This window comes from Phyllobates terribilis, unplaced genomic scaffold (assembly GCF_046119375.1).
Source record: "Phyllobates terribilis strain yellow unplaced genomic scaffold, ASM4611937v1 Scaffold_4__5_contigs__length_816908805, whole genome shotgun sequence".
Classification (NCBI taxonomy): domain Eukaryota; kingdom Metazoa; phylum Chordata; class Amphibia; order Anura; family Dendrobatidae; genus Phyllobates; species Phyllobates terribilis.
Window position 1 is genome coordinate 86,949,660 of NW_027362764.1, and position 25,743 is coordinate 86,975,402.

Sequence of the window (25,743 nt, forward strand, 5' to 3'; positions counted from 1 at the left end):
TTGTAGAGGGGCAGTATGTGTATGTATGTTTTGCAGAGGGAAAGTATGTGTGTGTATTTTGCAGAGGGGCAGTATGTGTGTGTATGTTTTGCAGAGGGGCAGTATGTGTGTGTGTTTTGTAGAGGGGCAGTATGTGTATGTATGTTTTGCAGAGGGAGAGTATGTGTGTGGATTTTGCAGAGGGGCAGTATGTGTGTGGATTTTGCAGAGGGGCAGTATGTGTGTGTGTTTTGTAGAGGGGCAGTATGTGTATGTATGTTTTGCAGAGGGACAGTATGTCTGTGTATTTTGCAGAGGGGCAGTATGTGTGTGTATGTTTTGCAGAGGGGCAGTATGTGTATGTATGTTTTGCAGAGGGGCAGTATGTGTGTGTATGTTTTGCAGAGGGACAGTATGTGTGTGGATTTTGCAGAGGGGCAGTATGTGTGTGGATTTTGCAGAGGGGCAGTATGTGTGTGTGTTTTGCAGAGGGGCAGTATGTGTATGTATGTTTTGCAGAGGGGCAGTATGTGTGTGTATGTTTTGCAGAGGGACAGTATGTGTGTGGATTTTGCAGAGGGGCAGTATGTGTGTGGATTTTGCAGAGGGGCAGTATGTGTGTGTGTTGTGTAGAGGGGTAGTATGTGTATGTATGTTTTGCAGAGGGACAGTATGTGTGTGGATTTTGCAGAGGGGCAGTATGTGTGTGTGGATTTTGCAGAGGGGCAGTATGTGTGTGTGTTTTGTAGAGGGGCAGTATGTGTATGTATGTTTTGCAGAGGGACAGTATGTGTGTGTGTTTTGTAGAGGGGCAGTATGTGTATGTATGTTTTGCAGAGGGACAGTATGTGTGTGTATTTTGCAGAGGGGCAGTATGTGTGTGTGTTTTGTAGAGGGGCAGTATGTGTATGTATGTTTTGCAGAGGGGCAGTATGTGTGTGGATTTTGCAGAGGGGCAGTATGTGTGTGTGTTTTGTAGAGGGGCAGTATGTGTATGTATGTTTTGCAGAGGGACAGTATGTCTGTGTATTTTGCAGAGGGGCAGTATGTGTGTGTATGTTTTGCAGAGGGGCAGTATGTGTATGTATGTTTTGCAGAGGGGCAGTATGTGTGTGTATGTTTTGCAGAGGGACAGTATGTGTGTGGATTTTGCAGAGGGGCAGTATGTGTGTGGATTTTGCAGAGGGGCAGTATGTGTGTGTGTTTTGTAGAGGGGCAGTATGTGTATGTATGTTTTGCAGAGGGACAGTATGTGTGTGTATTTTGCAGAGGGGCAGTATGTGTGTGTGGATTTTGCAGAGGGGCAGTATGTGTGTGTGTTTTGTAGAGGGGCAGTATGTGTGTGTGTTTTGTAGAGGGGCAGTATGTGTGTGTGTTTTGCAGAGGGACAGTATGTGTGTGTGTTTTGTAGAGGGGCAGTATGTGTATGTATGTTTTGCAGAGGGACAGTATGTGTGTGTGTTTTGTAGAGGGGCAGTATGTGTATGTATGTTTTGCAGAGGGACAGTATGTGTGTGTGTTTTGTAGAGGGGCAGTATGTGTATGTATGTTTTGCAGAGGGACAGTATGTGTGTGGATTTTGCAGAGGGGCAGTGTGTGTGGGGAGTACTTTGCAAGTCTCCTGTGATGTCTGCTTCAGCCCCACGTTCAATTACCGTGTTGGCACTTTGCGGTAAATAAATGGGTTTTGGGTTACCGGTTGGGCACTCAGTCTCTATAAGGTTCGCCATCACTGATCTAGTTCTTGCATTTTCACAGTTCAAACTGAACTCTTCTTTCAATTATAGTGCAGTTTTCAAAAACTATAACTGTCTGGAAAATTACTGGGAGGTCTCATGTATATTGTTCGTATAATTGCTAGATTCGTCCTGATTGCTATAATAAGCCTATAATTATGAGCTTTCGGCACAACGTACCAAACATTTATGTTGTTTCATTGGCACCATAGCAGTAAGCATTGTGATTCTGTTAAGCTTGTAGATGACATATTTTGTCTCTAAATTGCTGAATTTAGTAAACTTATCCCAACAGAACAAAACAAACAAAATGTAATAAATATCAAATGTCTGTCCTGTCTGAAAAACAATCCTTAAGTAGAAGTCAACATAAGTACATTTTCTTCTTGATTCTACTCTCCATGATTCATATGGACCCCATAGCAAAGATCAAAATAAAACCCCATCATTTGGGTGAGTTTCCTAATTATGACGGGAATGCCCCTGTGCTTTATTTCTCCTCCAAGCCCATTTTATGACCCTTAAACTATTTCTTTATCCACTTTCCTTCTAAATTTATAGTTATATGGGAGTCTTATACATTTCTCACCCTCCAGTAGAAAGGGTTAGGAAATTTACAATGCCTGGAATCACTCCTTTTCAATAGCCCATAGCAGTTGCATGGTCTACCTCTATGGTATGTATGCCCAAAATACTATGGAAAATGTAAAAAAAAGGAATGGAAAACAGTGAAAACTGAGGTAATAGTAGACTCCACACAATTGTCAATTTTTTTGAATTGGTCCTGATAATCAACTTTTCATATTTTTGTGCTGACATACAGATTACAAAGTTGTGATGAAATTATATCCAGTCATTCTCATTATTGCACTCAATTTATGTAACAGTTTTCATAATAATGGGGTACAGAGACCATGGTGTAAAAATTATTGCAGATAGCTGCTGGTCGTATTTTTGCTGTAATCATTTTCTCGAACTATATGAGAATGACCACAGCCAGTTTCTGACCACAATGACAAAGTACAGAAGCATCTTTCATTGTGTGACGCCGAGCCACTACTCACGGGCAAGATGTGAGACAGGATAGTATGGAGGTCCAAGGTCTAAAAGCAGGAGGGCTCATAGTACAGAGGAGAAAGTCAAAGGCGTGGTCGGGAAACATACAAGGGTCAAATGCCAGGAGGGTACATCAAAACCAGGGAATACAACAAATGGATAGTCAGAGGCCAAGTCCGGGGTCAGATACCAAGAGGGTACATCAAAACCAGAAGTGGAAATCCACAAGAATAGTCACTACAAATCCTAGGTTCTGCAACAGGGTCAGGGGAAAGATGTTACACGCACGCCGCCTAAGTTCAGATAGGGGCGAAACCGGTTACATTAATTCATTGGAATCCTGGGGGATCAATTACTATAGGCAGTCATAGGCTGCAGCTTCTTTCAGGCACACGATAGATTCAGTTGATGACCAGACACATCTGACAAGAGTCTTCATAGACGGTAGAACAATAACATTTGATGAGGCACGGCCAATGCAATGCAAATGTCTCTTTGAGCAACAGGCTCCAGTAATAACAATACAGTCTCCTTTGCAGCACAGCAGTACACAGTCTATTATCTGGTAGCACAGTACAACACAGTTTTAATGCATACACAACCACAGGCTTTTCCTTCACAAGGACTCAATAGTACACAGCATTCTTTATCCTGCATGGAGATGGAGGGGGGAAGGGTGTGATGAGGGAGATGATCTCTATGAAATACTTCCTTCCAGTCTTTATCTTCCTGGTGATAATACTCCACACTGTTAGCTCAGGGAGTCTAACTGACCTTTGTTTAGCTTCCCTCCTGACCTGAATTCTGTTCCCTTGCCTTCTGTGAGATATAGATCACACACCACCTTTCTCTTAGGCTCCAGCCAGACAGTCAACAACTTCCCCACAATCCCCCTGGGGCACTGTTAAACACTCCCTGTCTCCTGTGACTGTGTTAACCCCTCTAGTTGCTGGATGCGTCTGGAGCACAACACTTCCTGTCTCCTGTGCTTGTGTTACTTCTAATAGTTGCTGAATGCTTTTAAAGCAAGAGCACTACTTCTGCATGTCACACTCTGCAACAGCATTACTTCTGCATGTCACAAAGAGACACTGAACTAAGCAAACACATCCAGCTAAGCAAAGTTACAACTAACACAGACTCCTATCAGCTAGCCAGCTAAATACCTAGGAAATGATTAGGGATGGGAGACCACTGGGGAGAAAAGCCCACAGACTAAACCAGATAGGACAGCAGAGCTGTCAATCAAAATGCTGACAGCCCAGCAGACACCAGATTCCATAGGGCGGCTGAGCTATCACTCACAGCATCCCTAGGCCACAGTCAGTTATGAAACCATGACACATTGCCTTTCCTTCTGCCTCGATATATTCCAAGATGACCACCTGTGAAAAAAAATCACATTACTCTGTCAGGAGATATCTATGCTTTATGTGTCTGCTTGAAAAATTGGAGTGATTAATAAAATTTGGCAAAATTGGTAGAACTGTTTGCTAAATATTAGAAGTTTAAGGGAGTCTGTCACCCACATAACACAATTTAGTCCAAGCACATAGCCATACCGGGGACTTAGCCCCTATAATAATCATACTTTTACTGTTTAACACTGTCCCATTGTGCAAAATACACTTTTTATTCCCATATTCTAATTAGGGTGCTCTGTGCATCCTTGACGTGGTTGAGCAGCTTCAGTGCACCATTCTTTCCCCTGAATTTGGATACCTCCCCATCACCCTCTGGTGATGGACAAGACTTGCTTGTCCAGAGTCAGCGCTGTCTTAGGAAGAAGCTGTTGCTTTTGCTCACTCACTGTTGTCGTTCCCTGATTGGAGCATGTGTACATATAACTCTGTTGTAGCCGCTCCTCTGCTAGTGTGCAGCTGAAGTAGAGAGGAGAGAGCTGAGTCAACACACACTACAATCAGGGAACTCCGACAGTGAGTGAGCGCATGCACCAGCCTTCTCCTGAGACAGTGCAGGCTTTGGGCAACTATCCATCACCAGAAAGGGAGGCATTCAAATTCAAGGGGCAAAATGGTGCCCTGAAGCCAAGGGATCAACGAGAACCCCAATTAGCAAGTGGGATTTAGAGAGCATTTTTTGCACAATGACACTGGAGGGACAGATTTTCCAGTAAAGTTGTGATTTTTATAGGTTATGTCCTCTATATAATTATGGGCTTAGTTTAAAATGTGTTTTGGGAGTGACAGACTCTTTAATAATTTTTGATTCTGTGCTCTAATCTGAGCAGTGTGAGAATAGTTTAGGTCTATCCTATTTATTCTTGTCCAGTTGTAGAAGTTTACTGCTGAATGAGAATGACCAAAGGTTGCCGTTAATAATTCTCACACTCCTAGATATTTGATAGCCTGAGTAGTAATAATTTGTGAAAAATAAAAAAAAATATTTAGACTCCATCACTGTATTTCAAACTGGTCCAAATTAATTTGCCATTTTCTGCTTAAAGAGCAAATTTCATCTTCTGGAGGAAGAGAACTTGAACTCTAACGCCACCTATTGGAAGGACCAGTCAATATCGACCCTTCAGCGAGTCTTGCCACATGACTTAGGATAAAAGCCAATCCAGAATCTCAATTCTGGAGATGCGTTAAAGGGTCGATATTGACTTTTAGGATTGCTACTTCCAATAGGTGGCAACAGAGTTCAAGTCCTCTTCCTCTCTGAAGAAACAATTTGCATATTTAATTTCCCAGAGGAGCATTGCACGGTCTATAAGTCTTCTTACACTGCCATATAAGGCATGTCACTCTCTACAAGGAGAGATGTTACCTCTTAGACCCCAATCAGAGGTCTCTTGTACAGCCAAATCAGATCTCATACTTTGCACTGAAGAGTTACAACACCCTGAAACATCATGTCTGCAAATTAGGATTCTGGTTTGGCTTTTACCCTAAGTCATGCAGCAAGGCTTGTTAATGGGACGATATTGATTTTAGGATTGCTACTTCCAAATAGGTGGCACTAGAGTGCTTGTCGTCTACCTCTCTGAAGAGGCAATTTGAATATTTAATTTCCCTGAGGAGAACTGCATATCCTATAAGTCTCCTTGCACAAGCATGTCACTCTCCACAAGGAAAGAGATTACCCCTTAGATCTCATTACTTAAAGTGGGCTTATCTTTTACTTATATAGGACCTTTTACTTAAAGAAGAGATGGTCCTATGTTTTATAGAAACATTTCACACGCCTCCTTTTATTTCACCTTTTTAAGGATGATAAAAAATATTACGGAGCATGTAAATACCAGCTTTACTCTCACTGTCACTGTCCACCTGGATGATTATTTCCTCCTTCAGGTTATTTTGAATTATTTAAATATGTCATACAGTATTATTAAAGAACTGGCTGCTAAGAAACTAATGACATTGCCAGATTGTCAATGAAGTAATTTTAGAGACTTTATGTTGTCAAGCAATGAAAATAAACAAATCCAGGACATTAAATTATTCCATAATATTGAATTTTCTAAGTACAAATTAGGTTTGATGTAAAAAAAAAATCCCTACAGCACAATCGGTTCAACGTTACCTTAAAGAGGTATTCCGACAATTAAAAGTCTTTCCTTATCTGTAGGATAAAAGATAACTTACTGACCATGAGGAACTCACAGCGATCCTTTGAATTATGGCTCCGCAGAACCATGTCTGAGCAGGCTTGGACTGGCCCACAGGAGAACAGGAGAATCCTCCGGTAGGCCGTCCCTGTGAAGGCGTGCTGATGAGTAGTGAATTACACTTGATTCACAATTTGTAGAAAATGTATAATCTAATCATTCAATAAACAAGCTAGCCAAATTAATATTACATAGAAATAGTAATAATAATACTATAGTATTTTATACTATAGTAAAAATAGTAATTTCAAAAGTAAATTTGTTTATTAGAGTCAGGCTATTTTTGCATGTAGCTGAACAGTGGGCCCCAAGAATCAATGTTACTGGTGGGCCTTTGCCAATCCAGTCTGACACTGTGTCTGAGTGGATCTGAGGTGCACTAGCTCAACCTATGCTCTATTCATTGTCTATATGACGACTAGAAATAGCCAGGCTTTCTCCAGCAATCCTATAGACAATGAATGGAGTGGAGTTCATGTTCCATCTAAAGCAGAGATCCTGTTCTTGGACCCACAGTGATCAGTAAATTATCCCATATATTATTGATAGGGAATAGCTTTCAGTTGTGGGAATACCCTTTAAACCTGAAAGTAAAATTTCTTTTACATAAACACAGTAACACAAAGTAAAGAATAATAATGTTAATTCTAAAAAACAAAGACAAAACTGATTGATGTCAATGTGCAGTGTACCAATCATTTTTATTTATTTTTTTATATGTCTTACATACTCAAAACATGCAGGTGATCGGTTGAGGTATGGGTCATTAGACTCCTCAATACACCGCTCTGATGCATTCACTTCTTTAGGTCACACATCTTGCAGAAGCGCACACGTAGAGCGGTGTACGGGCTCAACAGAAAGCCTGAGTGCTCCACTCTGAGTACAGGTGTAACATCCCTGGCGGCGTGCTTGCATAGTGCACCACCTCCCACTATGCAAGACCACAATCTTACCTGTCAGTCCAGCCTACAAACCTTGCTCCAGTTCATGCTGTCTACATGTCTGTTGACTGACTGCTTAGGGCGGTGGCCCGGTTACTTCCTGATTCTTATAGCTGCTGTGGGCGCACCCCTAATGCGTCTCCAGCCTATTGCTGTGAGTCACTGGATATTTAAACCCCCTCCACCCAGAAGGAGGTGCCTGAGCAACACCTTCACTCAGTTAGTCTTTGCTACTGAATTGCCTGGACCTGTCCTATTTCTAGTCTGTTTCCGCCACTCTGGGGGCTGCATACCCAGACCTGTTATCTCTGACTTCTAGTCTGTTTCCGCCACTCTGGAGGCTGTATACCCAGGCCTATTACCTATGACTTCTAGTCTGTTTCCGCCACTCTGAGAGCTGTGTACCCAGGCTCGTTCTTGTTTCTCATTGCAGTAGCAGTTCCTGTCTGAACTGTATCCTAGCCTGTTACCTCTTTGTCTCTATGTCCGTACCTTCCCTTTTCCTGCAGTATCTGAACCTGCACCTAACTCCAACTCGCTGTCTCTGTACTTCTGTTTGTGAGTTTTGTGTCCACTCGCTACTTCATAGGAAGTACCTTGTGTGTATCTGGTTCTGCTTGTCCCTTTTCCCTTCCTCCGTATCTTCCTCCTGTGTTCTAGCCATCTTCCTGTGTTTTCCAGTCTGTTCCATGTGAACAGAGCCCTGTCCTCTCTGCCTTGTCCACCGCACCTGCGGTTTCGCTCTGCTCTGTCTTGCCCACCGCTTCGGCGTTTTTTCTCTGCTCTGACTTGCCCACCGCTCCGGCGGCTTCCCTCTGCTCTGCCTTACCCACCGCTCCGGTGGCTTCTCTCTGCTCTGACTTGCCCACCGCTCCGGCGACTTCTCTCTGCTCTGCCTTGCTTACCGCACCAGCGGTTTCTCTCTGCTCTGCCTTGCCCACCGCTCCGGCGGCTTCTCTCTGCTCTGCCTTGCCCACCGCTCCGGCGGCTTCTCTCTGCTCTGCCTTGCTCACCGCTTCGGCAGTTCCGCTCTGCTCTGCCTTGTCCACCGCACCTGCGGTTTCTCTCTGCTCTGCCTTGTCCACCGCTTCGGCGGTTCCGCTCTGCTCTGCCTTGCCCACCGCACTTGTGGTTTTCGCTCCGCTCTGCTTGCTCACCGCACCAGCAGTTCCTCTCTGCTCTGCCTTGTCCTCCGCTCCGGCGGTTTCGCTTTACTCTGATTGTCTACCGCATCTTCGGCTCTGTACCTGTCTCCCAGTCTGTACTGGACCCTATCCAGCCTGCGCTCTAACCTGCTAGTTCCTCCCTGTCTGTACTCCAGCTTTGCTTGCCAGTATCTCCCTGTCTGCATACCAGCCGTGCTTGCCAGTGCCCACCTGTCTGCATACCAGCCGTGCTTGCCAGTACCCACCTGTCTGCATACCAGCCGTACTTGACAATACCCACCTGCCTGCATGCCAGTCTAACCTGCCTGTTCCTGCATTCCCCGGTGTGGGTCAACAACTGTAACCGGGGTCTGACCTGGAGTCGCACCTGGTCCCTCTGCTCGGTTCCTCCTTGGTCCACGGAGTCGACTGAGCCGCCGTGCGACCTTGGATCGGGTTGATACTTAGTTACGCCCCTCCAGGCACTCCTCGGTTCATGGTACAGTGGGATCACTGATCACGCTCACGCCAGTCAGTCCGGGCATGAGCGTAACAGTTTGCTCAGGCCATGGTTCCCGTTGAGCCCCACGGCCTTTCGCTCTCAGAGACATTTTGAATCCTTGTCTGGCGAATACGTGCACCAAGAAAAAAAAATTTAATTTTCTCAAGTTATGACCCAGGCGATTTACGCACCAGCCCAAATGGATCTATCAGCACTCGTTCCTGCGGATCCACCACGGTACTATGGGGATCCAAAACGAAGCCGTGCATTTGTGGAGCAATGCATGCTGCATTTCAAGTTCTATGCTCACTATTTTCCTACTGATCGGGTTAAAGTGGCATTTATGATGTCCTACCTAGCGGGTGACGTCTTGAAATGGATCACCCTCCTATGGGAAGCATGGGATCCTATCGTCTTCGACCTGCAGGCCTTCCTGGTGGCCTTTCTAATGGTCTTCGATGACCCTAATCCTGAAGCCTCTGCTAAAGCTTCCCTTCCCAATATCCCGGAGCAGCCCCGATGGGTAATGTGTGTAGGTAGCCTACTAGTCCTCCAGCCCGAAGAGACTGCTGCCCACCCAGAATCTACACAGGATGACTATGCTCCACAGAATACTTCTCTTCCCAACCTCAAGAGGCAGTCCAGACGTGCAAGGCGTAGAGGTAAACCGTAACGCCAGGTTCTGTCCTCCCAAAGACCTCCTGTTCCCCAGCCTGTAGAGGCAGCTTTCCGCACAGAATGCATGAAGGATGACTATGTTCGTCAGGCAAAGCAGAAGCCAGAACTCAGTCACAAAATCGGATTGCGGTCCGGCTGCGGTGGTTTGGGACCCCCTGACGGTCTTTGCCCAGAGGAGGTTGGAGAATCCCAAGACATTAGGCCTGTAGGAGAGGCTGCCCTTGGCGTTAGGGTTTCCTCTCCACAGATGACCATAACTGTCTCCGTGGCAAGTGAAGGCCTCGGATTAACCGGAAGTTTCGGGGTTAAAGCCTTGAAGAGTCGGTGTCTGATTCCCGTCCGACAACTCCAGAAGCCGGTTTGGGCATTGTCAGCAGAAGGACGAGCCCTACTCAGAAACAGTCAAAATATGTCTGTACAAATTAAGCTCCAGATTGGAGCATTACACATGAAGAAGTTCACATTCCAGGTGCTGACTGGCTTACCCACAGGTCATCCAGAGCCGAGAGATCTAGTGCCCGCTCAGGTTTGGAGATCCTGCATGGTGTATCCTGGGGGACTGCTGAGGTACAAGGGGTGTCCAGTCCCCACATCTTCAGGACAGTCAGCAGTTTCTTCTTCTTCTTCACCAGATCTGCTAGTCGCTGACTCGCTGTGCGCTGAAGTCTCCGAGGGAAGAGAAGCGGAGGCGATGTCCCCACACAGTCTCGACGATTGTACCAATGATCTGGCTTCAGGTACCGTCCCGCCTTACAGACATGTCATCTCTGAAACCAGTTTGAAAATGGTCCTAAAGCAAGGACCTTCCGTCTCTAATAAATCTGGTCCTACGTCCATCAAGGCGGTGTTTACCCCCGAGTCTCTGCACCCCTCCAACCAGGCGGAGGACCTCCAGTTGTCTCCTGAATCCTCCGAGGTGCTACCTGATAACAAAGGGAGAGAGACTTTTCTACACCCTGTACCTGGTACTTCGCCCACTTCATCCAGTAAGCTTGGCAAAGTGTACATCGAAGCAGTGATTACCCCCGAGTCTCTGCACCCCTCCAACCAGGCGGAGGACCTCCAGTTGTCTCCTGAATTTCCCGGGGTGCTACCTGATAAACGGAGAGAGACTTTCCTACACCCGGTACTTGGTACGCCGCCCACTTCATCCAGTAAGCTTGGCAAAGTGTGCGTCAAGGCGGTGGTTACCCCCGAGTCTCTGCACCCCTCCAACCAGGCGGAGGACCTCCAATTGTCTCCTGAATCCACCAGGGTGCTACCTGATAATAAATGGAGGGAGACATTCCTACACCAGGTACCTGGTACGCCGCCCACTGAATCCAGTAAGCTTGGCAAAGTGTATGTCAAGGCTGTGGTTACCCCCAAGTCTCTGTACCCCTCCAACCAGGCGGAGGACCTCCAGTTGTCTCCTGAATCCACCAGGGTGCTACCTGATAACAAATGGAGAGAGACTTTCCTGTGTGCTGTTCCTGGTACTTCATCCACTTCATCTGTTGCTGAGGATGGCTTGATAGGAGGAAGCATCCTAGTCACCAAGATGATGAGATCAGTTTCGTTTCCTCTAATGGACAGAAGAGGTAATCCTCTTGAAGAGAAGGATTGGCCTTCAAATTCTCTACAGAAGACCCTTGCAGGCTTGAAGAAGAGGGGGCGTAAAGGGGGGGGGGTACTGTAACATCCCTGGCGGCGTGCTTGCATAGTGCACCACCTCCCACTATGCAAGACCGCAATCTTACCTGTCAGTCCATCCTACAAACCTTGCTCCAGTTAATGCTTTGTGCATGTCTCTTGACTGACTGCTTAGGGCGGCAGCCCGGTTACTTCCTGATTCTTATAGCTGCTGTTGGCTCACCCCTAATGCGTCTCCAGCCTATTGCTGTGAGTCACTGGATATTTAAATCCCCTCCACCCAGAAGGAGGTGCCTGAGCAACACCTTCACTCAGTTAGTCTTTGCTACTGAATTGCCAGGTCCTGTCCTGTTTCTAGTCTGTTTCCGCCACTCTGGGGGCTGCATACCCAGACCTGTTACCTGTGACTTCTAGTCTGTTTCCGCCACTCTGGGGGCTGTATACCCAGGCTCGTTCTTGTTTCTCATTGCAGTAGCAGTTCCTGTCTGAACTGTATCCTAGCCTGTTACCTCTTTGTCTCTATGTCCGTACCTTCCCTTTACCTGCAGTATCTGAACCTGCACCTAACTCCAACTCGCTGTCTCTGTACTTCTGTTTGTGAGTTTTGTGTCCACTCGCTACTTCATAGGAATTACCTTGTGTGTATCTGGTTCTGCTTGTCCCTTTTCCCTTCCTCCGTATCTTCCTCCTGTGTTCTAGCCATCTTCCTGTGTTTTCCAGTCTGTTCCATGTGAACAGAGCCCTGTCCTCTCTGCCTTGTCCACTGCACCTGTGGTTTCGCTCCGCTCTGTCTTGCCCACCGCTTCGGCGTTTTTTCTCTGCTCTGACTTGCCCACCGCACCTGCGGTTTTCGCTCCACTCTGCTTGCTCACCGCACCAGCAGTTCCTCTTTGCTCTGCCTTGTCCTCCGTTCCGGCGGTTTCGCTTTACTCCGCTTGTCTACCACATCTGCGGCTCTGTACCTGTCTCCCAGTCTGTACTGGACCCTATCCAGCCTGCGCTCCAACCTGCTAGTTCCTCCCTGTCTGCACTCCAGCCGTGCTTGCCAGTATCTCCCTGTCTGCATACCAGCCGTGCTTGCCAGTGCCCACCTGTCTGCATACCAGCCGTGCTTGCCAGTGCCCACCTGTCTGCATACCAGCCGTACTTGCCAGTACCCACCTGTCTGCATACCAGCCGTACTTGCCAATACCCACCTGGCTGCATGCCAGTCTAACCTGCCTGTTCCTGCATTCCCCGGTGTGGGTCAACAACTGTGACTGGGATCTGACCTGGAGTCGCACCTGGTCCCTCTGCTCGGTTCCTCCTTGGTCCACAGAGTCGACTAAGCCGCCGTGCGACCTTGGTCGGATCGGGTTGATACTTAGTTACGCCCCTCCAGGCACTCCTCGGTTCATGGTACAGTGGGATCATAGGCGGATTATAATGAGGTCAATCCGGGCGACCGCCCGGGGCCCCGAGCCTGCAGAGGGCCCGCGGCTCCGGGCGGGGTGTCTAATGCCGGATTGCCCTCATTATATGTGCGGGCCGCCGCGGCACATACCGGTAGCAGTGGCGGGAGGGGGGGCCCCGTACCGCTCCCCCAGCAGCGGCCGCGGCTACTTCTTCATCGGCCGGGTCAGCACTGCAGCAGTTAACTTCCCTGTGCTGTCCCGGCCGCGTCACTGCTAGGAGACACGGCCCTGTGCGTGGCCGTGTCTCCTAGCTGTGACGTCACACAGTGCGCACGCGGCCTGCAGTGCTGCACCGAAGAGCCTGAGGACTGGAGCCGAGCCGGGGGATGGTGAGTGTGTGTGTGTGTGTGTGTGTGTGTGTGTGTGTGTGGGCAGATGTCATTGTGTGATGTCTGTTTGTGTGTGTGTGGGCAGATGTCATTGTGTGATGTCTGTTTGTATGTGTGTGTGTGTGGGCAGATGTCATTGTGTGATGTCTGTTTGTGTGTGTGTGTGTGGGGGGGGGCAGATGTCATTGTGTGATATCTGTTTGTGTGTGTGTGTGGGGGGGGCAGATGTCATTGTGTGATGTCTGTTTGTATGTGTGTGTGTGTGTGGGCAGATGTCATTGTGTGATGTCTGTTTGTATGTGTGTGTGTGTGTGTGTGTGTGGGCAGATGTCATTGTGTGATGTCTGTGTGTGTGTAGGCAGATGTCATTGTGTGATGTCTGTTTGTGTGTGTGTAGGCAGATGTCATTGTGTGATGTCTGTTTGTGTGTGTATGTGTGTGTGTGTGTGTGTAGGCAGATGTCATTGTGTGATGTCTGTTTGTGTGTGTGTGGGCAGATGTCATTGTGTGATGTCTGTTTGTATGTGTGTGTGGGGGGGGCAGATATCATTGTGTGATGTCTGTTTGTGTGTGTGGGGGCAGATATCATTGTGTCATGTCTGTTTATATGTATTTTTGTGTTTCAAATGTGTTTATGCGTATGTATATGTTTGTGTGTGTGCGTGACTGCGTGCGGCCTCCTGCTGAGTATAGTTGGCGCCGTGCGGCCTCCTGCTGTATCGGGGGGGCGCCGTGCGGCCCCCCGCTGTGTATAGATGGCTACGTGCGGCCCCCCGCTGGGTATAGATGGCTACGTGCGGCCCCCCGCTGGGTATAGATGGCTACGTGCGGCCCCCCCGCTATGTATAGATGGCGCCGTGCGGCCCCCCACCGTGTATTGATGGCGCCATGCGGCCCCCTGCTGTGTAGAGATGGCGCCGTGCGGCCCCCTGCTGTGTAGAGATGGCGCCGTGCGGCTCCCCGCTGTGTATAGATGGCTACGTGCGGCCTCCCGCTGAGTATAGATGGTGCTGTGCGGCCTCCTGCTATCTCTGGGGGGGGCGCCGTGCGGCCTCCTGCTGTGTATAGATGGCTACGTGCGGCCTCCCGCTGAGTATAGATGGCGCTGTGCGGCCTCCTGCTGTCTCTGGGGGGAGCGCCGTGCGGCCTCCCGCTGTGTATAGATGGCTACGTGCGGCCTCCCGCTGAGTATAGATGGCGCTGTGCGGCCTCCTGCTCTCTCTGGGGGGGGCGCCGTGCGGCCTCCCGCTGTGTATAGATGGCTATGTGCGGCCTCCCGCTGAGTATAGATGGCGCTGTGCAGCCTCCTGCTGTCTCTGGGGGGGCACCGTGTGGCCTCCCGCTGTGTATAGATGGCTACGTGCGGCCTCCTGCTGAGTATAGATGGCGCTGTGTGGCCTCCTGCTGTCTCTGGGGGGGTGCGCCGTGTGGCCTCCCGCTGTGTATAGATGGCTACGTGCGGCCTCCCGCTGAGTATAGATGGCGCTGTGCGGCCTCCTGCTGTCTCTGGGGGGAGCGCCGTGCGGCCCCCCGCTGTGTATAGATGGCTACGTGCGGCCCCCCGCTATGTATAGATGGCGCTGTGCGGCCTCCTGCTGTCTCTGGGGGGGGGCGCTGTGCGGCATCTATACTCAGCAGGAGGCCGCACGTAGCTTTCTATACACGTATACTCAGCAGGAGGCCGCACGTAGCCATCTATACGGTGCCATCTATACACAGCAGGAGGCCGCACGGCGCCATCTATACACAGCGGGAGGCCGCACGGCGCCATCTATACACAGCGGGAGTCTCAGTGCTTTGCAAGAGCAGTCAATAAATTCTGCTTGATTAATTCTGAGCACCATAAAGTCTGGTTCGCTTCTAACCTGCTGTCTTCATTTTCAGCTTGTTGAATTCTATCTCATTTACTGTCATTCGAGACGATGCCTTTGCTGGTCTCTTTCACCTTGAATACCTGTAAGTGCTCCACTTAATGTCATATTTTTGATTCTGTTCTTCTTCATCTTTTGGCATGTGCAATTGTATGAGCAAGTATTCATATGAATTTATGACCTACTTAAACCTTCGAGGACCTTAAATTTTATTCAATCAAATTTTTTTCCAGTTTAAAACTAAGGGACATATATGTGCCTTGGTCCTCAAAGGGTTTTTAAAGGGGCTGCAAACATAAATACGAAAAAAATAATTCAATTAGTGCTTTTTGTGTTCATTTAATTTTTATTTGAAGTCCATTTTTTTTATATACCTTGAAATTAAGCCCTACCCCATGGAATGAAGCCCTACCTACATGACATCTGAGAGCTACATGGATCCCGCTTGTGAGGTGCCTGTCCGTCACTACTATTCAGTTTTAGGGTCCACTCACTAAGCCATATATTCTCTCATGAAAGAGAATAGGGCCAATTATGCTAATGACACTCGGCTCAAACTCTGTCAGAGCTTCAACTGAGTGTGATCCGATTCTCTCGCAGCACAGATATGGAGAAGATGGAGAACTTACTTTCTCCATCTTCTCCATAGTCTCTGTGAGTGTTCATCGGACTGCACTTGGATGACATCCGAGTGCAGTCTAATGTTTTACGTGCACCCATAGACTTGTATGGGTGCACATGGTCCGAATATCGAATGAGATTATTTTCTCATGCCAATAATCGCAGATCTGCACTGTCCCATAGTATAACATAGGGCCGAGTCCTATCCGATAAAACATCACATAGCATTCGGCCGTGTTATACGACAGTGTGAGCGAGCCCTTAGAGTCAAGGAATATTTACATGCAGATGATGATATTATTCTCCAAGTGTATATTTTTTTAGGCGAGTTCATAGTAAATGCTTTGCCTTTTTGACATGTGATCAACTAAAGAACAAGAAAGATTTAGGACCTCCCCTATACAGAAACGGAAAATAGTTTGGAGGACTTGCATGTCCTTTTTTATTTATTATAAGAAAATTATAAAAGATCCCGTTTTTTTAACCATGCTGTGACTTTCTGCTGAGGGAGAGGGAGAGAGCTGCCCTATTCAGAGTCTGTAATAAGACCTGCTGACAAAAGTGTTGAAGATACAGTCTAATGTGAATTAACAATGAAAAAAAGTTAATTTCACAAATGGCTTGTATTTTTTTTAATACAAACTTTTTTGTGTTTACAGCTCCTTTAAAGGGAATCTGTCATCAGGTTTTTGCCACCTAATCTGAGAGCAGCATAATGTAGGGTTAGAGGCACTGATTCCAGTAATGTGTCACTTACTGGGCTGCTTAGTGTTGTTTTGATAAAATCATTGATTTGTCAGAAGGTAATTGACTAGTAAGTTCTGTAGGACCCCACCCCCATCACTGATCAGTAGATTTCTGTGTACACTGAGCATGGGCAGAAAGCTGCCAATCAGTGGTGTGGGTGAGGCTATACAGAGCGCAGCATTCAGAGAGCTGCTAGATCTGCAGCAGATAAAACGGTGATTTTCTCAAAATGACAACAAGCAGCTGAAAAAGTGACACATCGCTGGAATCAGGGTATCTGCCCTATATTGTGCTGCTCTCAGATGAGGCAGCACAATTAATATCGTGCCAAATTAATTTCCCGTGAACTATCACATGATCTATCACAGGGGATCATGTGACATGTCACGTGATAAATCAGGTGTGGGGGGGGGCCCGCGCCTTCTAAACTGCCCGGGGCCCTTGCTACTCTTAATCCACCCCTGAGTGGGATCACTAATCACGCTCACGCCAGTCAGTCCGGGCGCGAGCGTAACAACAGGCTTATACACCTTCTGCTCTTTGCAGATATTCTTGCAAAACCTGAGGGTTTGACCTTTAACCTACACCAGGTCCTCATTATCACAGTTTTCATAGCGTCCAACAAGTGGATAGTGGGTCCAAACTTGCTAGATTCAGTTTAAAGGCATTTTCTAGGGACATAAGTTATTTGGATGTTTTGCAACTAGAAAATAATTAAACTTACTTGTAAACTTTAAATATGAAATCTGCACCGTTGTCCCAATGTCCCCAGTTTGTTCTGACACCCAAGAGGGCAAGCGACCTTCTCTATGTCTGCAGCAGCTGTGATGGAGAAAGGTACAGGTTTAGTTAATGAACTGAGCCTGGAAACCTGTCGCTTTCATCATGAGCCTAACTGTCAGAGGGTCTTGGGGTGCAAACTGCCTGAACGTGATGGATTGAGCGGAAAAGTGGAGCTGTTGAGATGGTGGGAGGGGATTTGAATCAAAACCTTGAATATGATGAAGGTATCCTAAAGAATATTTCTTCCACAAACATCTGTATCCTTGTCCATCAGTTGCTTCTAATATTGCACGTGCTCTATTTAAGTGAATGTGGCTGAGCTACAATACCAAACATTGCCTATGGACGGTTTCTAGAATGCAGCCATGTTTTCTAATTTTATACAACTCAGAAACTGGACTGAGATACCTATACTATTAAAATCTATGGTGGAGCAACAAGACATGAGCTCTTAGTCCTACTACTCTCTGTTTGGTAGGCTGCGTTCTACAAAAGGATGTTAGCTTTCCTGACCAGTTGGCTCAATGATGCCACATAATACTACAAGTGTACTGTAATGCTAGGTGTGTGAGAATTCAGTTAATACCCACGAAACGCTGAGCATGTATCAAACCACAAATACAGAGACGCACTTGCTAAATAATAAATACCAACAATAACTAGCGATATGAAGTCTCATAAAAGGTACAGTATATCTTTGTTTCTATATATCGTTGACAATAGTATTAAATTTGCAAGAAAAACAGAGTACCCTAGATAGACCACTACATTAAACATATACATAAATGTAATAAAAATGAATAAATAATACAAGTATCCCAATGTCTAAAAGGTACATCCCTAGACTTCCCATAAGGACAATGTCTATTAATTAATAGAACTATTCTTACATCGAGTGATGGAACAAACGGGATGTGTGTAGTGTGGTCAGGAAAGCCCCAACGCGCGTTTCACCCTAGCTTCTTCAGTTTCTTCATGGTTGTGAGAATTCAGCTGGAGGACACATCATGATCCAAAATTCCATAATTACGTGTTGTTGTGTGTGGTTGGTCAGGACACGGCCATTTCGCATATAGAGATGCTTCTATGGGTCTGTTTGCCTTTTCAATCTCTATATTTCCTTCTTGTAAAGTAATAACACCTATACTCACCTCTGGTGCGGTTCCAGCGGTGTTGGCACGGTCTGTCCTGGTGATCGTGTGAAATAGTTATGTCACATGATCCCTGAGGCCAATAAGCACTGGCTTCACTCTCCCCGCCTTCGGACGTGTCAAATACATCCAGAGGAGGTGAAAGAGTAGCAGTTTTTGCTGTTATTTATATGTATCTTTATGCATTTTTAATAAACATGTACATTTTATATTTGGGCTGCACATTTTTTTCATAGTTTGCCTTTTCTCTAAGTCACAGTTGTTTTTCCACTATACCTTTATCATTGTTGTGATGCCTGCTTAATTGCTATTTTCAAACAAAACTAGCAACCACGTAAAACAGCAAAATGTAATGTTTTTGTTACCACTTTTTGCCCAATTCTCAACTTTTCAGTTTTGTCATCGCTTAGAGCCATACCAAAACACAAAAATCTAAACTCAACCTTAGAGTATAAAAGTATGAAGAATAAGAGTGTTAGCTCAGAGAAGTATCAGGTAAATTGAAGAAAGCATATGAATCATATTACATTCCAAAAATGTACAGAAGATGACCTGTGTTAGTTAAATAGCCGATAAAATTCGATAATCTGTCATCTCATGAGTCTCAGTCATATTGGAGTATTGGCGTAGTCTGTGCCAATTAATTTCAATACAGTGAATGGAATTATTGGACATTACAATGCCACTTATACTCTATCCTGGTCTCCAGATCACAGTGCGACCTATAAAACCACGCACTTCACAGCAACCTGCATTCCATAATGTCTAGGCAATGTTCTGGCTATTCTTACAGTAATTTCGTTTTATTTTAGGTCCCAGATGAAAAGTTTGAAGAGTTTGGTCTGGACAATGTACAGGACATCCATATAATATTTTCTACGGAGATATATTTTTTCCGAGGGTTGATACTTTTCTTTCTCTTTCACAATCAGACGATACGAGCATTTAATTGATTGTTCTTTTTTGTTTTTTAATTATTGTTACATCTGTTTTATTTTGAACTTTCAACCATAAGTGGGAGAAAAAGCATTTATGAAGAATGGGAGAAGGGTGGTGGTTACCGAAATATATTCTACATGTGCTATATGCAGTAAGTGGGAACACATGCCTGGAAATGTACATTCATTATTATGAAAATATTTTTCATAACAAATTGAGAGAGAATGCTGTTAATCAGTTCTGACTCGGGTTCTTATTTAATAATGAAAATTATTTTAGCATTCAGAGGTAAATTCTTAATATTATCCCCAAATTAAAAATAAAAACAGCTTATACACACCACTTGTACCTGCGCGTTCGAGCAATGTCTGCACTGCGTCAGCCACCACTCGCGTGACTTTGATATTTTTAGGTGAGTGCTGCAGCCAATCAGCAGTCGCTAATGGACTGCTTTACTCACACTTCCCTTGGAGGAATCTCATTGAAGGTGTGAGAACTTCAGCCCATCAGCTGCTCCTCAGTGGCGTATCATTAAAGCAGCAAGAGGTAGCTACAGGGAAAATCCTAATGTTACCGAGAAAGGCTCCCAACTCACAGTATACAGTATCTAGCACAGAGGTGAGTATCTTACAAATTCCTTATAATATAGCTTTTAATAAAAAATAGTACTAATATCTGTTGGTAAAAAAAGACACAAACATATAACAAAAAACATTTAAAAATGCAAACTCAGCAGATATCTAGTCCACATATAATAACTCGGTGCTTTTACTAAACTGTAACGTCTCAGCACAGCAAGTGTTGAGACGTCACTACATTGCGCCCACTGAGCTTCAGAATACACTGAAGAGACCAGAGCACCTGGGGAATGGGGAGAGATGAGTAGTTTTCTTTTTTTAATTCAATGAGTACATTGTACTTATTGGCATGATCATGCTGCTTGTGGGCCATTATACTGTTTGGAGGGCTATTTGTGGGGGCCATTATACTGTTTGGAGGGCTATGTGAGGGGCCATTATACTATTTGGATGGTTATGTGGGGGAGGCATTATACTGTTTGGAGGGCTATGTGTGGGGGCCATGATACTGTGTGGAGGGTTATATGGGGGACCATTATACTATGGGGGCCATTATATTGTGTGATGGGCTTTATATACTGTGTGAGGGGCCATTATATGTGGAGGGATGTGTGGGGGCCATTATACTCTGTGGGGGCCATTATAATGTGTGGAGGGCTGTGTGGGGGCCATTATACTGTGTGGCACAAGAAATAAAAAGACTTGCATTGCCGATTTTGATCTGACACTGGATAAATATCGGACATGTTTTACATGAACCACTGGGTCCGATGGAAAAAATTTAACATGTGAACAGCCCCATTGACCATCATATGTATGAGTACTATTCCGTGAACACATGGATAGAACTTGTATGAGAAAAACTGACGTGTGAATGAGGCCTTAATCTTGGAGTAAACTAATTGGGTTGCCACTTTTATAAAAACGCTCTGATGTACCCTTGCTCTATCCTTTGTAGTATACCTAGTCAAAAGGTGAAAAACTACAGTTATTTTCTTTCCATTTCCAAACTAGACCTGACTGTGAAAGTAAATGCATAAAATGCAACTGCACGTAGTATCGACTCTAACTACAAGCTTATAATATGCCACAGTCAAAACCATAGTCTCCTGCCATTGGGAAATGCAAAGCATATGTTTGTTGGATCGCATGAAGTTTAACATCTGTTCTGGTGGGATCACTGAACACAATACATGACACAGGTTCCTGCTGTACTACATCAGGTGCTTCCTCACCCCATTGAGTCCCGCCAGCATGATAACATTCCATATTAAACAAATATCATTTGTGGTTTCTGAATAAAGTCCAACCCAACTATGTAGATTCAGTGTAGATATCTCCAGCTTCAACTCCCTTTTGCTCTGCTTCTAGGCAAGCGTATGGAGCTAATGTAGTCGTGGCTTTTGGCTAAACCCCAGAACTACGACTAATGAATTTTGCAATATCATCTTCAAATTCCCCTCATAGGGGTATAGACTTTTCACAGAAAATACCTCCATTGTCACTAGTATCTAGTGATAAACTGCAGATTTTCAAAGTGAAGAAACACAATCAATAAACAGAAGCGACCCTACTTCTGTTACAAATCCGAGGTCAGGGCTGGCAAATTTCATGCCGCACATAAGCCTGGCAGCGATCTAAAGGCAGTCATAAAAGAGTCCAGGTCAAATCCATAACAGCAAACAATAACCAACTTCACAAATGTACAGCAAGCAAGAAACCATGGTTCTCTGGCAACATTATTATTATTTATTATTATAGCGCCATTTATTCCATAGCGCTTTACATGTGAAAAGGAGTATACACAATAAAAAACAAGTACAATAATCATGAACAATACAAGTCAGCGACTGGTACAGGAGGAGAGAGGACCCTGCCTGCAAGGGCTCACAGTCTACAAGGGATGGGTGAGGATACAGTAGGTGAGGGCAGAACTGGTCGTGCAGCCGTATGACGGAATGAGGGTTACTGTAGGTTGTAGGCTTGTCCGTAGAGGTAGGTCTTCAGGTTCCTTTTGTTATATGTTAGGGTAGAGAGTTCCAGAGTAGGGGGATGCACAGGAAAAATCTTGTATGAGATTGCGGGAAGAGGAAATAAGAGGGGAAGAGATAAGAGGGGAGCAGAGAAGGAGATCTTGTGAAGATCGGAGGTTGTGTGCAGATAAGTACTGGGAGACTAGGTGTCACACAAGGTGTGGGAAAGACTTAGTGGAACACAAAGGGAAGAGGGAAAGGGAGCCCAGACACTAGGGAAATGGGAGAGTGGAGACCTCCTAGGCTGATCTAATGTCACCCTGTCTCCACTAATGTCCCTATATTGGTTCTTCACCAATCGCCGCATGCGAACCTCGCCCTGTCTTTCCCTGGCGTTAGGCCCTGGCTAGGGAAGAGAGGGGAATGAGCACTAGTTGATCCCCACTGACAACTAAAGACAACAAGGGGGAACAAACAAGGAAAGATAGCTTAGTTTTAGTCGACTTCAGAGAGATGAACAACCGTCCTCACAGCTCCAGAGAGGAGGAAGTAATGCACTTGCTCCAAGCCTTCACAAGGGGTAATGTGAGTATCGCCGGCACGTCCCTCTAGCAGAGAGCAGGTATTTATACACCCAGGCCAGGGTGTTAATTAGCCAGAGGAAGGCAGCCGCTGGGTCCTAGAGAGACAGCCTCTAAGAAGGTATCTGTAATGCCAAACAAAGAGATCTCCTGCAGCAAGCTGCAGGGTGACTGTCCGTCACTTCTGACACACTCCTGAAACTAGGTCACAAATGTATGCAGGAGACAGGTTGTGGGTGGCTTTGTATGCCATGGTTAGTGTTTTTAACTGGAGTATCTGGGCAATGGGGAGCCAGTGAAGGGATTGATAGAGAGGAGAGGCCGGGGAATAGCAAGGGGACAGGTGGATTAGTCGGGCAGCAGAGTTTAGGATAGATTGTAGGGGTGCAAGAATGTTAGGGCAGCCACAGAGCAGGAGGTTGCAGTAGTCAAGGCGGGAGATGATGAGAGCATGCACTAGTGTTTTTTCAGATTCTTGATTAAGGAATGAGCGGATCCGGGAGATATTTTTGAGCTGGAGTCAGCAGGAAGTGGAAAGGCTTGAATATATGGTTTGAAGGAGAGATCAGAGTCCAGGCCAGCCATTGACTTTGATGAATAGGTCAGATGGGGGGGTTGAGTGAGATGGGGGAAAGATGATGAATTCTGTTTTGTCCATGTTAAGTTTTTGAAATCTAGCAGAGAAGAAGAATGAGATAGCAGACAGACATTGTGGGAGTCTGGTTAGTAAGGAGGTAATATCGAGTTCAGAGAGATAGCTCGGTGTGTCATCAGCATAGAGATGATATTGCAAGCCGTGGGACACTATGAGCTGTCCCAGGCCATACCGAGGCAGTACCGAGCAGGGTTAACTAATCAGAGGTACTCAGCTACAGATTAGGAATTAATCGGATGACGTGCACTTGTCCTTTAGAGGACTGTTCCCTGTTTTGTTTTTTTTCAACTGAAAAACCTCCTCTAATTGCAGTGCGCCGTTGATTCTGGAACAGTTTTTCATTTTTTTCTGTGCTCCTCTGTTCCAAAGTTATGCTTCACGGAAATAATGGATGCACATTTTCCCTTCAGCTAACTGGGCATGTACCACAGAACTTCTCTCTGGGTGTTTGCCTTTTTTCCTATAACACTGACCAGTCAAAACATGGCCGCACTAACAGATGAGTTGGTTGAAGGGAAAATTTGCACCATTCTTACTAAGGGGAAAAACTTTGGAACAGAGGGGCACAGAAGAAAAATAAAAACTGTTCCAGAATCAGTGGAACAGAAAGAGGTTTAAATTAAAAGATCCAGTGAAACGTCCTCCTTCAAATGTTGCATGGCTTGAGTTATAAAGAGTCTTGCAGGTAGGAACAAAGGGTGGTGTCCATTATAAAAGGGAGAATATAAGATTAAAAAACATTATTGCTACTCTTGTCTACTGCCATGTATGGTATTATAGCACAACACCATTTGAGCAGTTGCGCGTTTTGCTGCAAGAATAGACATAGCCCATGAGCATTTAAGGAAGAAAGCAGCCATGTTGTTCTAATCTAGAACAGCTCCTTTAAAGGGAGACTGTCAGCTGATACATGTATAAGGAGATGGAAAACAAAAACAGTAGGAGCGCCAATGGTGAAGAGCCTGAGGTTTGGGGGGGGGGGGAATGAAGGGGGAGATGTTGTGACCACTCACCTGGTCCTGTTGTGCAAAGGAGCCCCGCACAACAAGGGAAAACGCTTCCAGGTGGGAGTCTGTAAGATGATCACAACTTGGCAGGAACTGTTGTAGGGAGCTTCTGTCTGCTTCAGCGGTCACATGACCCGGACCGTGTGACCGAAGTGGGCATTCCACAATGACATCACGGCAGGTCCTGTAGTAGGCTAGTTGTAAACAGAGCAGCTTCCACCGCTCTCCACAGGGGAGATTAGCAATCAAGAAAGAAGGAATTCTGCGGTGTTAGTGAAGCGCTAGAACAACTAGACAGTGGATTAGGTTATAACACACAAACCTTTTATTGTTTAGTACGCTCTCTAACGCCACGACGCGTTTCGATAGCAGGATCTTCCTGAGGAAGATAGCGTCTGCTATCGAAACGCGTCGTGGCGTTAGAGAGCGTACTAAACAATAAAAGGTTTGTGTGTTATAACCTAATCCACTGTCTAGTTTTTCTAGCGCTTCACTAACACCGCAGAATTCCTTCTTTCTTGATGTATAAGGAGATGGACATACTGCCCACATTTCCTCTTAACGACACGCATATTGTTGTAATGTGTATTGTGACATGCGTTATTGGTGATAGTATTGTGTTTTGCCTGACAGTAGGGAGAGTTAGGGTTAATGTTGGGGACTAGCCCAGAATGGGAGGGACTAAAGTGAAGGGACAGAGACAGTTTCCTCTCAGGATGTGAGATAGGGCCAGGTGTGCATCAGAAGCAAACCTAAAGTCTGGACAGTAAGCAGTGCCACATGACATGGGTGTCCCAAAATGAGAGGAGACCAAGAAAATGGTTAGCATGAACCAGAGTAAAAAGGAAGGAAAAGTGACAGAAGAACAAAATGGTCAACCGGAGACAGATCTTGGGAGAGGATGCCTAGCAGTATGGCCCTGAGCTTATAACTCAGAGAGGAAATTGGCCAGGATGGGACAGAGAATGTGAGACGAAGAGATTGCCCGGGGTGGGAGTTCCAAGACGTTAGTAGTAATGAAGCTAAGTACCCGCCATATTGGCAAACTAGTTGCCTTCAGGGTAACGACGACACAGAACCATCAGTTGAGAATAGTACTCTCACTAACTGGATTGTAGTAGATTGAGATCTTGAAAGATGAGAAAGGGGACTCCTCTCGCCGGCGCCAACATCTTCTGAGAGCACAGGCCCCGCTGCATTGTCCCGCTCCTGCTGCCGGCCTCCTGAAACAGTGACCATACCCACCGACCCCCAGGTAAGCTACTGTTAAAACGGACTATGATATGCACCACCATTTTATTGAAAAACATTTTTTTACCTAGCTTCCACCCCAAAATTTAGGATGCGTCTTATGGTCTGGTGCATCTTATAATCCGTAAAATATGGTATTTCTTCCTCTACAGCAAAAAAATATTTGTAAAGGGTACTAGCCTGGCAGGTGCCACAAGGGTATTTTTCGCATTTGTGAATATCCATAGTGTTCAAAAGTTGCATTTTGCATATACAGTGGGAGCATTTACCACATTTACAAGCGCATGTACACTGCAAATGCAATTGGAATCAGCCCTAATTTTATTAATAAAATAAAAATTATTTTTCCGTATTGCATTGGCATTACCTCTACTGAATACTGCAAAATAAAAATCCTGCAAAGCAGCATGAAACAAATGCTTATCTAAATGGGCATCCTGGGCCCACGTATTTTATCTATCGCCAACCTTGCTGCACATTTCTTGGACTTTGATAGA